Here is a 14025-nt window from a genome sequence, read left to right as displayed (position 1 = left end):
GCATACTTTCGTAGTTTGTCAAGTTTAGTCCCTGTAAGCGAATTAACTTGTTTTTGCCATACCAAAGCCTTCAAAACTCATTTCTAAGTTATGTAAAGGTTATTTAAGGTATGTTGAGTATATGTTCATGTTCTGGAGTATTTTTCGCATTAAACTGAGTACGTTTACGCACCAGTTTGCGTATAACTCTCCAGAAAGCGATTTAGAGTTTAAAATCGAATAAAAGTCAAAACATGAAAAATGTAAAACATAAACAAACAAACATTGGGATAAAATAACATTGTTTTATTGATAACTGAACTATTCACAATGATTACAAGCACAAATGTTACAGTCCTGATGTAACACTCTAATTAAAATGCCCAATATTTAAACCGACTAGATAAGAAAGATCATAGTCATTTAAAACATTTAGTACATAAGTGTTTGAAAACTACCACTAAACTTTAAGGACACATAGGTAATTCTTTCATTACAAAATTATCACAAATGAACTTCTAAGACAAAAGTGAAGATCATCTTCTTGAGTGTGTTCGGTTCATAAGTCTTGTGTTGATCACCATCCGCTTGATTGACTTACTTGAAAGCTGGAAATTTAACAAAACAATAATGTTAGGATCCTTCAAATTTCACATAAATAAGTGTGTACTTAAAACGAATTCGATATACACAGTTTTGCAAAACCAGACAATTTTGGCAGGGCTCCACCGTAATTTACGGTGGGCGCTGGGCGTTTATGGTTTCACCGTAAGTCAGTAGAGAATTGCCGTAATGACTTACCCTCCACCGTAAATTACGGTGGTATCGTAATTTACGGTGGCTTCTGCATATTCTTCATGTTTGCTGTTTTGACCCGTTTATACCAATTCCTGCACTTTTCGGCCATCAAAGCGCAGCACGGGGTATTCCTTTGCAACAAGCACGACCCGTTTTGGATCCCTTGTTTCAACACACACGCTCCCATTACCGGTTTGCGTGATACTAATATTCTTCCCATTACCCAACACATGGGTTTATGGTCTACGGATGAGGTACTTCCGTTACCCGGTTTGTACCCATCATTTTTAACTCGTTTGGGGTTGCCATTATGAAGTCCCTCATTTTAGACAACCAAACCAACACGATTCTAATTTGTTCAAACTAGCAACCCATTAATATGAAAACTAAATTATCAATATTATAGTAGCGTTAACTACGTACCTTAGAGCTTTCCCTTTTGGCGAGCGTCCGCACCGGCTTGACTTCCCGACGCCTCACTCGTGTTGCCTAAAACATACAAGCCAATTATCATTAGAACCATTCGGCTCATGATTAAGCTTGTTACTTTACCAACACCACATTTGTGTCGATCAATGTCTTTTAAGCATTTTATCAAGCATCTTGTGTGCATAATTTCTTACAATTTGTAACTAAGTTTAACATTCATGATTTAGCCATGGCAAACATCAATTTGAGCAATTTCGCTAAATTTTTACATCAATAATTTCTGAATCTTGTTCATAAAGCTTGAATTACTCTAGGACACATCAAAATCCTAATGTCTCATACTTTTCTACAAAAACCCACATATCACCTCTAATGGTGATTATGAACTTTACAAGAATTAAATCAAATTTCAACAAGAAATCTACTAGGGTTCATCCTTATACACTATTTCAATTAAAACAAACATCATGCATGCTCAGATTTGAACCTCACGATTTTATCTAAAATCTAAGGTAGAACCAAATCATGAAATTTTGCATACCTTACGATCCCTTAGTCAAGGTGATCACAAATCTATATTCAGATTTCAATTCGGACTCGATTTGAACCTTCAATTGATGGATTTTGTGAACATTAGGGTTTGAGGGGAAATCCCCTTTGTTGCCTGCGTTCTGATCGATCAAACACACACTTAGGTGTGTGTTTGGTGTGTTATTTTTACTAATAATAGATTAAGTTCCAGAATTGGCAAGTTTGGTCCCTCAATTATACATGGGTTATAGAACAAGGGTTTTTAATTATACTTTGTCATATTATGTTAAGATTTCTACTAACTAGGTTATCTTTCCTAGTCTTTTATCTTAACTTACTACTAGTATTTAGTTTAAAATGTAACATTAATATTTTCGGGGTGTTACAAGTCCACCCCCCTTAAAGAGGGTTTCGTCCCCGAAACCTGTTTATGTATATGACAGAAGTTTCTTATACGTACCGAAAAGTGTAGGGTATAGTCGTTTCATTTCCTCTTCAGACTCCCAAGTGGTGTCTGATCCTTTTCGGTGTTCCCATTTGACCTTTACTTGATAGACCATCTTGTTCCTTAAGCTTTTCACCTTACGGTCTAGAATAGCAATTGGTCTCACCGCGTAGTTGAGACTATTATCTACCTCGATGTCGTCATAGTGTATATACGCGGTTTCGTCAGCTAGACATTTCCGGAGATGTGATACATGGAACGTGCTATGTATCCCACTCAACTCTGGGGGCAATTCGAGACGGTAAGCCACCCTACCGACTCGCTCGATGATTCTAAAGGGCCCGATAAACCTTGGGCTTAACTTTCCCCTTTTTCTAAACCGGATTATTCCTTTCCACGGTGATACCTTCAACATAACCTTATCACCAACTTGGAACTCAATCGGTTTTCTCCGTTTGTCCGCATACGCCTTCTGTCGATTTTGAGCCGCCCTTAGGTAAGCTCGGACTATGTCGATCTTTTGATTCGTGAGTCCGATTATATCTTTATGTTCAAGTTCACGCGGGCCAACCTCACCCCAACATACCGGAGTTCGACACTTCCTTCCGTATAGCATTTCATACGGAGCCATACCGATGCTTGCGTGGTAACTGTTATTATATGAGAATTCAACCAACGGTAGGTGAATATCCCAACTACCCCCGAAGTCAATTATGCACGCCCGTAACATATCCCCCAATGTTTGTATTGTTCTTTCACTTTGACCATCCGTTTGAGGATGGTACGCGGTGCTAATAAACAATTTAGTTCCCATTTGTTTTTGGAAATCGCACCAAAAATTTGAAGTGAACCGGGTATCCCTATCGGACACGATGGATACCGGCACTCCGTGGCGTGCTATTATCTCATTAGTGTACACTTCTGACATCTTCTCTGACGTATAAGTTTCTCGGATAGGGATGAAATGGGCACTTTTGGTTAGTCTATCCACAACTACCCAAATGGCATCGAAACCACGGCTAGTTCTGGGCAGCTTGGTTAGCAGGTCCATTGTAATTTGCTCCCACTTCCAAACCGGAATATCTAATGGTTGCAACTTGCCATAGGGTTTTTGATGCTCCGCTTTGACTTGTAAACAAGTCAATCACTTCTCCACATATTTAGCCACATCCCTTTTCATCCCCGGCCACCAATAGTTTTGCTTCAAGTCCCTATACATCTTAGTTGCCCCGGGATGGATCGAATAGCGAGACTTATGAGCCTCGTCAAGCAGAAGACTCTTAACACCACATGTGTTTGGGACCCAAATCCGATCATTCCGGCATTTCATCCCATTACTTCCTTCCGTAAGGTCTTTTACCATCCCTTTTATATGTTCTTTCTTCCAATTTTCTTTCTTTAACGCTTCGGTTTGGGCTTCTCGGATACGCTCGAGCAAACCTGAAGTTACTACCAACTGCATAGATCGTACTCGTATTGGAGCGCATTCGTCCTTTCGGCTAAGGGCATCCGCCACCACATTAGCCTTTCCGGGGTGGTAATGGATCTCGCAGTCGTAGTCTTTCACCACTTCTAACCAGCGTCTCTGCCTCATGTTTAGCTCCTTTTGATCGAAAAAGTACTTCAAACTCTTATGGTCAGTGAAAATAGTACTTTTCACACCATACAAGTAATGCCTCCAGATTTTCAAGGCAAAGACCACGGCTGCCAACTCAAGATCATGAGTTGGGTACTTTGTTTCATGCGGCTTAAGTTGCTAGAGGCATAGGCGATCACCCTTCCCCTTTGCATTAGTACGCACCCAAGGCCTCGGTGCGATGCATCCGAGTACACTACCATATCCTCCGTACCATCCGGTAAAGTCAACACCGGTGCACAGGTTAATTTTTCCTTTAATGTCTGAAATGCCTTTTCTTGATCGCTTCCCCAGACGAACTTCTCATTCTTGCGGGTCAATTTGGTTAATGGCGTTGCGATTTTGGAGAAATCCTGAATGAATCTCCGATATTAACCTGCCAACCCCAAGAAACTTCTAATTTCGGATGGATTCTTTGGAGGGCTCCATTTTGACACCGCTTCCACCTTCGACGGATCCACCAATATTCCCTCGGCACTTATGACGTGCCCTAGGAATTGCACCTCTCTTAACCAGAAGGCGCATTTTGAGAATTTAGCATATAATCTTTCCCGCCTTAATACCTCCAATACTTCCCGTAAATGGTTAGCGTGCTCCGCCTCGTTTCTTGAATAAACGAGGATGTCGTCTATAAAAACAATCACCGATCTATCGAGCATCGGTTTGCAAACCCGGTTCATGAGATCCATGAAGGCCGCGGGCACATTAGTTAATCCGAAAGACATTACGAGAAACTCGAAATGTCCATATCGTGTTCGGAATGCCGTTTTTGGTACATCGCTATCCTTTACCCTTAGTTGGTGGTAACCCGATCTCAAATCGATTTTTGAAAACCAGCTAGCGCCTTGTAATTGATCGAATAAGTCGTCGATTCTCGGAAGTGGGTATCGATTCTTTACCGTGAGTTTGTTTAACTCCCGGTAATCAATACACATCCGCATGCTCCCGTCCTTCTTCTTTACAAATAGCACGGGAGCTCCCCAAGGAGACACGCTAGGCCGGATGAATCCCTTCTCAAGTAAATCTTGCAACTGAGACATTAACTCTTGCAGTTCCGAAGGTGCCAATCTATACGGTGCCTTAGCAACCGGTTTAGCACCCGGGGTCAGTTCAATCCCGAACTCTATTTCACGCTCTGGTGGCATTCCCGGAAGATCTTCGGGAAAGACATCTTTAAATTCACGCACCACAGGTACGTCTTCGGTTCTTGGCGTTTCTTTTTCGACGTCACGTCTATAAGTTAAATATGCCTTACACCCGTGTAGTATAAACTTGCGGGCTTCTATCATCGAGCATATCATAGGATTATAAGCCTTCTCCCCATAGATGATGACACGCCTTCCGCTCGGAGACGTTAGGTGTATCTCCTTACGTAAGCATATCACCTTAGCATGGTAGCGGGATAGCCAATCCATTCCGACGACCACTTGAAATTCACCCATGGACATGGGTATTAAATCAATGGAGTATTCCTCGCCATCGATATTCAATTTGCATTCCCGACATACATCACAAACAAGAAAACTTTTGTTATTACCTACTTCTACTTCCATTGGCATAGGTAATTTCGTTAATGTAAACATGGGGTTTTGAATAAATCAATGTGAAACAAAAGACTTATTCGCACCTGTATCAAATAAAACACGTGCAAGGATCGAATTTATAGTAAATATACCTGTAACCACGTCAGGTTCCATTTTTGCTTCAGCAGCAGTGATTTGGAACGACCTTGCCTTAGCTTTTGGGGTCTCATCCCTAGAGTCGGCACTCTCTTTCTTTCCCCCCAATTCCGGACATTCTGACTTTTTATGACCCGGTTGGTAACATTTATAGCACACCGTTACTTTGTCTGGGCAATTTGCAACCCCATGCCCTATCTTGCCACATGCCACGCAAGGTTTGTTCTTGAAGTAGCATTCACCTTTATGAGTGCGTCCACATGTTTTGCAACTCGGAGATCCTCCTTTTGCACTCCCTTTCTTCGAAGATTCAGCTACCTTTGGCTTCTTTGTGGGACTCGGGTTTTCATCCAAGGCTCTCCTCTCACCTCTTTCAACTTGCCTTTTTAGTTCAATCTCGCGTTCCCGCGCCGCATTGATTATATCGGTGAGGCTTTCATAATGTGAGGGAGTCATGAACTCCCTATATTCAGCCCTAAGCATGGTGTGATAATAATAAATTTTCTGTTCTTCAGTTTTGACCAAGTCATCACAAAACTTGAGTTTATCCATGAACATCCCCGTAATTTTATCAACGGTTTCACCCTTTTGCCTCAATTGCATAAATTCCTCCTTTATCTTATTTATCACTGCCTTGGGGCTATGATGTTTGAGGAATGGTACTTTGAAATCTTCCCAAGCCATTGCCCTTATTGTTTCAACACCCCTTTCGTTTCTGAGGTTGTCCCACCAATCCTTGGCTTGGCCTCTAAGTTGGCCAGTTCCATACGCCACGAAGTCACTTTCATCACAATGCGTGCGTTCGAAAACACCTTCAATATCGCTTATCCACCTTTGACAAGCAATTGGATCTACCTCTCCATTGAAAATCGGGGGCTTGCACGCCATAAACTTGTTGTAAGAACAACCTTTCTTTTCCTTAGCCTTGCCTCTATCACTGGTAAGGTCTTCTCTTAATTCACCAATTCTTTCCTCCATAGTCGAAAGTAAGGTGTTTTGCATTCTTTCCACAAATCTTGGTAGGCTAACTTCGATGGCCCTTCCAACTTCCTTGGCAATCTTCTCTTTCAACTCGTTGGTAGTGAGGGATAGAACATTGTCACTAGCACCTCCCGACATCTTCTTACTGAAATATTAAAATGATTCAATAAATAATCTTGTTCAATCGCTCTCACGCCTTTACATGAGACTTCGTACTCATTATTCGGCCAAGTATGTAACTTTGCCTTATCATTTATACTAAGTGTACTTCCCGGGTTCGAGTATATCACTATACTCCTCCCATACACAATAAATCATTACCCTTTTTAATCTTTTTAAATTTAATTTGCTTTAAATAAATTCTTACCGGATGTTGATCAAGCCTTGAACCGAACACAATTCTCTTTAACCTTAGCTCTGAATACCAACTTGTAACACTCTAATTAAAATGCCCAATATTTAAACCGACTAGATAAGAAAGATCATAGTCATTTAAAACATTTAGTACATAAGTGTTTGAAAACTACCACTAAACTTTAAGGACACATAGGTAATTCTTTCATTACAAAATTATCACAAATGAACTTCTAAGACAAAAGTGAAGATCATCTTCTTGAGTGTGTTCGGTTCATAAGTCTTGTGTTGATCACCATCCGCTTGATTGACTTACTTGAAAGCTGGAAATTTAACAAAACAATAATGTTAGGATCCTTCAAATTTCACATAAATAAGTGTGTACTTAAAACGAATTCGATATACACAGTTTTGCAAAACCAGACAATTTTGGCAGGGCTCCACCGTAAATTACGGTGGTCACCGTAATTTACGGTGGGCGCTGGGCATTTATGGTTTCACCGTAAGTCAGTAGAGAATTGCCGTAATGACTTACCCTCCACCGTAAATTACGGTGGTACCGTAATTTACGGTGGCTTCTGCATATTCTTCCTGTTTGCTGTTTTGACCCGTTTATACCAATTCCTGCACTTTTCGGCCATCAAAGCGCAGCACGGGGTATTCCTTTGCAACAAGCACGACCCGTTTTGGATCCCTTGTTTCAACACACACGCTCCCATTACCGGTTTGCGTGATACTAATATTCTTCCCATTACCCAACACACGGGTTTATGGTCTACGGATGAGGTACTTCCGTTACCCGGTTTGTACCCATCATTTTTAACTCGTTTGGGGTTGCCATTATGAAGTCCCTCATTTTAGACAACCAAACCAACACGATTCTAATTTGTTCAAACTAGCAACCCATTAATATGAAAACTAAATTATCAATATTATAGTAGCGTTAACTACGTACCTTAGAGCTTTCCCTTTTGGCGAGCGTCCGCACCGGCTTGACTTCCCGACGCCTCACTCGTGTTGCCTAAAACATACAAGCCAATTATCATTAGAACCATTCGGCTCATGATTAAGCTTGTTACTTTACCAACACCACATTTGTGTCGATCAATGTCTTTTAAGCATTTTATCAAGCATCTTGTGTGCATAATTTCTTACAATTTGTAACTAAGTTTAACATTCATGATTTAGCCATGGCAAACATCAATTTGAGCAATTTCGCTAAATTTTTACATCAATAATTTCTGAATCTTGTTCATAAAGCTTGAATTACTCTAGGACACATCAAAATCCTAATGTCTCATACTTTTCTACAAAAACCCACATATCACCTCTAATGGTGATCATGAACTTTACAAGAATTAAACCAAATTTCAACAAGAAATCTACTAGGGTTCATCCTTATACACTATTTCAATTAAAACAAACATCATGCATGCTCAGATTTGAACCTCACGATTTTATCTAAAATCTAAGGTAGAACCAAATCATGAAATTTTGCATACCTACGATCCCTTAGTCAAGGTGATCACAAATCTATATTCAGATTTCAATTCGGACTCGATTTGAACCTTCAATTGATGGATTTTGTGAACATTAGGGTTTGAGGGGAAATCCTCTTTGTTGCCTGCGTTCTGATCGATCAAACACACACTTAGGTGTGTGTTTGGTGTGTTATTTTTACTAATAATAGATTAAGTTCCAGAATTGGCAAGTTTGGTCCCTCAATTATACATGGGTTATAGAACAAGGGTTTTTAATTATACTTTGTCATATTATGTTAAGATTTCTACTAACTAGGTTATCTTTCCTAGTCTTTTATCTTAACTTACTACTAGTATTTAGTTTAAAATGTAACATTAATATTTTCGGGGTGTTACACCTGAACTTGTACAAGAGACAACCGACAAGATTACACAGATCTGAGAGCGCATTAAGGCGGCTCGGGATCGACAAAAGAGCTACGCTGATCGAAGACGAAAACCATTGGAATTCGAGGTGGGAGACAAAGTATTGTTGAAGGTCTCACCCTGGAAGGGCGTAGTGCGATTCAGAAAACGTGGGAAGCTGAATCCCCGATATATCGGACCATTCAGGATCTTAGAAAGAATTGGTACCGTGGCGTATAGGTTGGAATTACCGGAAGAACTTAATGGAGTACATGATACGTTTCATGTATCCAACCTCAAGAAGAGTCCAACACAAGAAAACGTGATCATCCCTGTGGATGAAGTGCATGTTGACGACACCCTCCGATTTACAGAACAACCCGTTGAGGTTACCGACTGGAAAGTCAACAAGACCAGAAGGAGCAGTGTCAAACTTGTCATAGTACGTTGGAACTCTAAGCACGGACCCGAGTACACGTGGGAACGTGAAGACCAGTTCAAAGAAAAGTATCCCCACCAGTTCAAGAAGACTCCTGCCAGAGCTAGTTCGGCCTGGATTTTGGGACGAAATTCTTTTAACGGGGGGGGGGGGACTGTGACAACTGGCACCAAACCGGTAATCTCCGTACACTTTAATTATTATTTAATGACTGCAATTATGTGCTTAAATGTCAACATTGTCTGATTACATACTATACTTGTGAATTCATGCACGTTTTATACTACAAGAATTACTTTATGCATTCATGAACAAGCGTTGCGTCAGAAGTACTAGTAAACTCACCGGTAAGACACAATATGCCAGCAACTCTATAGAAAACGGTCAGACAACAGAATTGGGGCCTAGGTGTAGGTCCAGTGTCAAGAATACATTAAAGCCCAAGAATACATACAAGGGTTTACATATATACCATCCGGAAGCTAGAATACGCACTAAAAAGCACCCGAAATGCACTTTAAGTGCAAAATTCTGCATTTATTAATAAAATTCAGCATGATAACATGCTAGTAAGATGCGAAACTATGGCAGAATAATCCTGTATGCTCTCCTAAGTGCCGGGAATTAATTGTGTTGCAAAAATATATATATAAAAGACACTTTACGGACTAGTTAAACACTTTAACGGAACGGTATCCAACCGAACGACCGGATATTACACGGGACACAAAATTTTTGCCAAACACATTGTTTATTTATTTCTTGACTAGTCGTGATCCCTGATCACCCTAACACCCACTAAAAAGTAACTAACTAACATATATAAATATATTACTTGGAATCTAACTATCCATTACAATTTAGTTGCAAATGTTACAACCAACCCCCCCCCCCCCCCAACCGATTTCGGTCCCAAAGAGGACCCACAAATCCTCTTCACCATACTTCACAATCTCATCTTTGATTTAATTCCATTTTATAATAGATTGTTTACTTATAAAAGTTGCCAAGATATTGGAAACAATCTTTATAAGCATGGCTTGAAGATCACAACCCTACTTCTCATCATCACCACCTCACCCTCACTCTCCCTCTCCCTCTTCTCGGCTTCCTAGTGCCGCCCCCATCACCACCATTAAACCACCATCTTCATCAAAGCTTCAAGTCCCATTCAAGCATATAAGGTGATTAAAGGAGCTTGCAACTTGTGGAGCTCCAAAAGGGCTTTGTTTCTTGCTCTTTCACTATCATTCCTCATCATCTTCTTCACTAGATTCTACCCTAGCCTTGTGCTAGTAGTAAGTCTTGTTACACCTTGTTTCATCTTGTTTCTTAGTTAAAATATGTAGTATGATGATTATGTTTAAATCACAAGAACAAGAACACTAAGAAGATGAACATGAAACTTTACATGAAGCTTGAACATAAAAGGTTAACTTGAAAGTGAAATGCTACTAGTTTGACGTTGTTATGAGTATGTTGTTAGTTTTATGTTGATTTTTGGTTGGGTGATGTTAATCACCATGAGAATCTTGTTAAATAATATTTAGAAACAAGATTTAACAAGATTAGAAGATGGTTAAGTGTTACATAAAATAACCACCTTCTAGCTAAAAATGAACTTGATAAAAATGATTTTTCCATGAAATATAACTAAACTAGTGAGTTGATGATTTTGTGAATACAAGAGTTACAAGAAGTTTTTGTAAAGAAACCAAGTTAGAGAAGCGGTTTTTGGAAAATCATGACTATTACAAACACTTACACTATTTTTAGAAATGAAACAAGTATGGGAATGTTTTATTTACAAGAAGAGTTCAAAGGGGATAATTTTTGTAAAAATTATTTACAAGTTGTAAACACTAAAGTATTTTATGAGAATGATTTTTAAAGAAATAAATACGCTTCGGAAAGTAACTAAGTCCACTAAAGACTTTACCAAGTTACTACGCGTTTTCGGGATATATCAAGTTCATGATTAGTGTGTAACGTGTATATTTTTGCTCTTGGTGATGTAAAAATTGGGTAAAGACTAATTGTTGATGTTGAAGATGATTTTAAAAGAAAATAAACACATGTTTTAAAAACATGGGAAACCTCCATTTTTAGGGGAAACTCTGCCAAAATTTCTACAAAATTATGACACTTAGAAAAATGTAAGTTTTTGAGAAACTTATTCCCTAAAATGTGTCTAAAAACATTTATCAAAGTTTCCCTAATTTTTGTAAACTTCAAGTAAAGAAATGATGATTTCTTCAAGAATAAAAATTGATATTAAGTATGTATATTTTTGAGAAAAATATATATATTTATTGATCACCAAATTTTGTGCTAAGTGTATGTAGTATGTATTATACGTGATAGTGTATTAGGACTTGAAAATACACTAAATACTCTTAAGGGGTGAGATTACAAAAAAAAAAAAAAAAAATACATATACAACATGCTTAGACACATACAAGAAAATATATTTAGGAAAATATATATATTTTTTTTTCATAGAATAAATAACTTGGACAATGAAGCTTTAGACAAAATACATAATTCGGGTGCAAAGTGAAAAATACAAGAAACTTATATTTATTTTTGAGAAAATAATATAAGTAAGACACATAGTTAAAAATATAAAATATTTTTAACACAACAATACAAATACAAAAGATAGTGACTTGTGCTTGTACGATACAAGTCTAGTGACTAACGATAATAAAACACGTTTAGGTCACGACGCCTTATAAGCAAATCCGGTGAAGTTTACGACGCAAGGAACGCAAAATTGTGAGTTCATGCTCCCCCTTTTCTTTTAACTGTTTTCAGTTTTATAACTTCGAGGGTGAAATACATGTTACAATGTTTATAAATGGTATGATAATACGAGAATTGATACGAGAATTGAAATGAGAAATCGTGTCACGAATAGGGTACCATAAGCACCATTAGTCAACAATATACCTAGACCGCAGAACAAAAGGTTAGATCTAACGGGTGTCGGGCAGCCACACTCTTGGTGAGAACGAGTACCAAGCAGTGCTTTTGTGTCTCAGAATATGCCAATTAGAAAAATGCCTAAGGTTTGGTTGCTTCCTATGTCGTGTCACATGTTAATGGCCTTGCAACCCATTAACAACTTGATACATACATGAATACTTGATTTATACATGAATACTTGATTTTCACAAGATACATACCATGTTTTTCAGACAAAGTATACTAACGTTCAATACAAGAACTGCATGAATTCACACCAACATTATGTTGACGTTTTTCCAAAACTCACATGTATTTCAGGTAACTAGAAGTGGATGTGCGCGCGGTTTTACTCATGCTTGTGGATGTCGCTTATGTTTATCTTTAAATAAAGTTACAAACTTTTTAAGACAATGTTTTATGCTATCTCGCGATGTAAACGCTAACTTATGTTTTCAAATTATGAAATGTTTGGTTTTTGAAGTTATTTTTACGAGCATGTAGTATGTTTACCTTTCGTATGCAATGAGAACCTTTCTTGATCACACCTCGTGCTTCCGCCGCAGAAAGGGGTGTGACAAAGAATCAGTAATCAAGGATGATACTGAAAAATTAAAAGGAATGATTAAAGAATTAGAACAAGGAACAGATGGAATTTGGAGATTCCATAAAAAGAGAATGTGGATACCTAAATTAGGAAACCTACGCCACCGTATATTAGAAGAAGCCCATAAGTCTAAATATACGATGCATCCAGGAAGTGATAAGATGTACCAGGATTTAAGGAAAAATTTCTGGTGGATAGGAATGAAAAAGGATATAGCAGCTTATGTTTCTAAATGTTTAACCTGTTCACAAGTCAAAGTTGAACACGAGAAACCATCAGGTTTGTTACAACAATTAGAAATGCCAGTTTGGAAATGGGAATTGATAACAATGGATTTTGTTACCAAATTACCCAAAACAAGAAAAGGTAATGATACAATCTGGGTGATTGTAGATAGGCTAACCAAGTCAGCTCATTTTCTACCAACGAAAGAAACTTTTAGCATGGAACAATTAGCCAAATTGTATGTAAATGAAATTGTTTCATTGCATGGAATTCCTTTATCCATTATTTCTGATAGGGATAGCTGTTTTACCTCTCATTTTTGGGCAAGTTTCCAAAAAGCAATGGGAACCAAGCTAAATCTAAGCACAACTTACCATCCTCCAACAGACGGACAAAGCGAAAGAACAATTCAGATAATGGAAGACATGCTTAGAGCTTGTGTAATTGATTTCGGAGGTAATTGGGATGATCACTTACCTTTAATAGAATTTTCTTATAATAACAGTTATCATACAAGTATCAATGCTGCACCATTCGAAGCACTTTATGGACGAAAGTACAGAACCCCAGTCTGTTGGGTAGAAATTGGGGAAAAGCAACTATCTGGACCTGAGATTGTGCACGAAACAACCGACAAGATCATTCAAGTTAAGGAACGACTGAAAGCAGCACATGATAGACAAAAGAGCTACGCTGATAACAGACGTAAGCCGTTAGAATTTCAGGTAGGTGACAAGGTATTGTTAAAAGTCTCTCCTTGGAAAGGAGTGGTAAGATTCATCAAACGAGGAAAGCTGAGTCCCAGGTATGTTGGACCTTTTAAGATTTGTAGGACCGGTTTTGACGCCGTTCGATTGCGTAACGAACGTTCGACGTGCGGAATCCGTGAACGTGCGTGACCGAACACACAATAACGTACTAGAACCGTGATTTTATTGATGAAGATGACGTGTCCGATACAAAAATCACGTGTAGAGAGTTTTCTCTCTCTAGACTTGAATCACCAAAATCACCAAATGGAGCAAAAGTCTTCAAAAGTTTTCCAAAACTTCTTAACTCTAATCCTAAC

At 38.6% G+C, this 14025-nt stretch overlaps 1 long non-coding RNA gene across 1 annotated transcript; it reads right to left on the bottom strand.

Moving 5' to 3' along the window:
* Positions 1-485: 485 nt before the first annotated feature.
* Positions 486-7873, bottom strand: LOC110882186. The gene is made up of 3 exons (XR_004869125.1): positions 7788-7873; positions 1201-1266; positions 486-587 (listed from the first exon to the last, which is right to left on the bottom strand). It is a non-coding gene; the product is annotated as an uncharacterized LOC110882186 (long non-coding RNA).
* Between the last annotated feature and the right edge of the window lie 6152 nt (positions 7874-14025).

This window comes from Helianthus annuus, chromosome 10, assembly GCF_002127325.2.
Source record: "Helianthus annuus cultivar XRQ/B chromosome 10, HanXRQr2.0-SUNRISE, whole genome shotgun sequence".
Classification (NCBI taxonomy): domain Eukaryota; kingdom Viridiplantae; phylum Streptophyta; class Magnoliopsida; order Asterales; family Asteraceae; genus Helianthus; species Helianthus annuus.
This window is presented reverse-complemented; position numbering and strand designations above follow the sequence as displayed.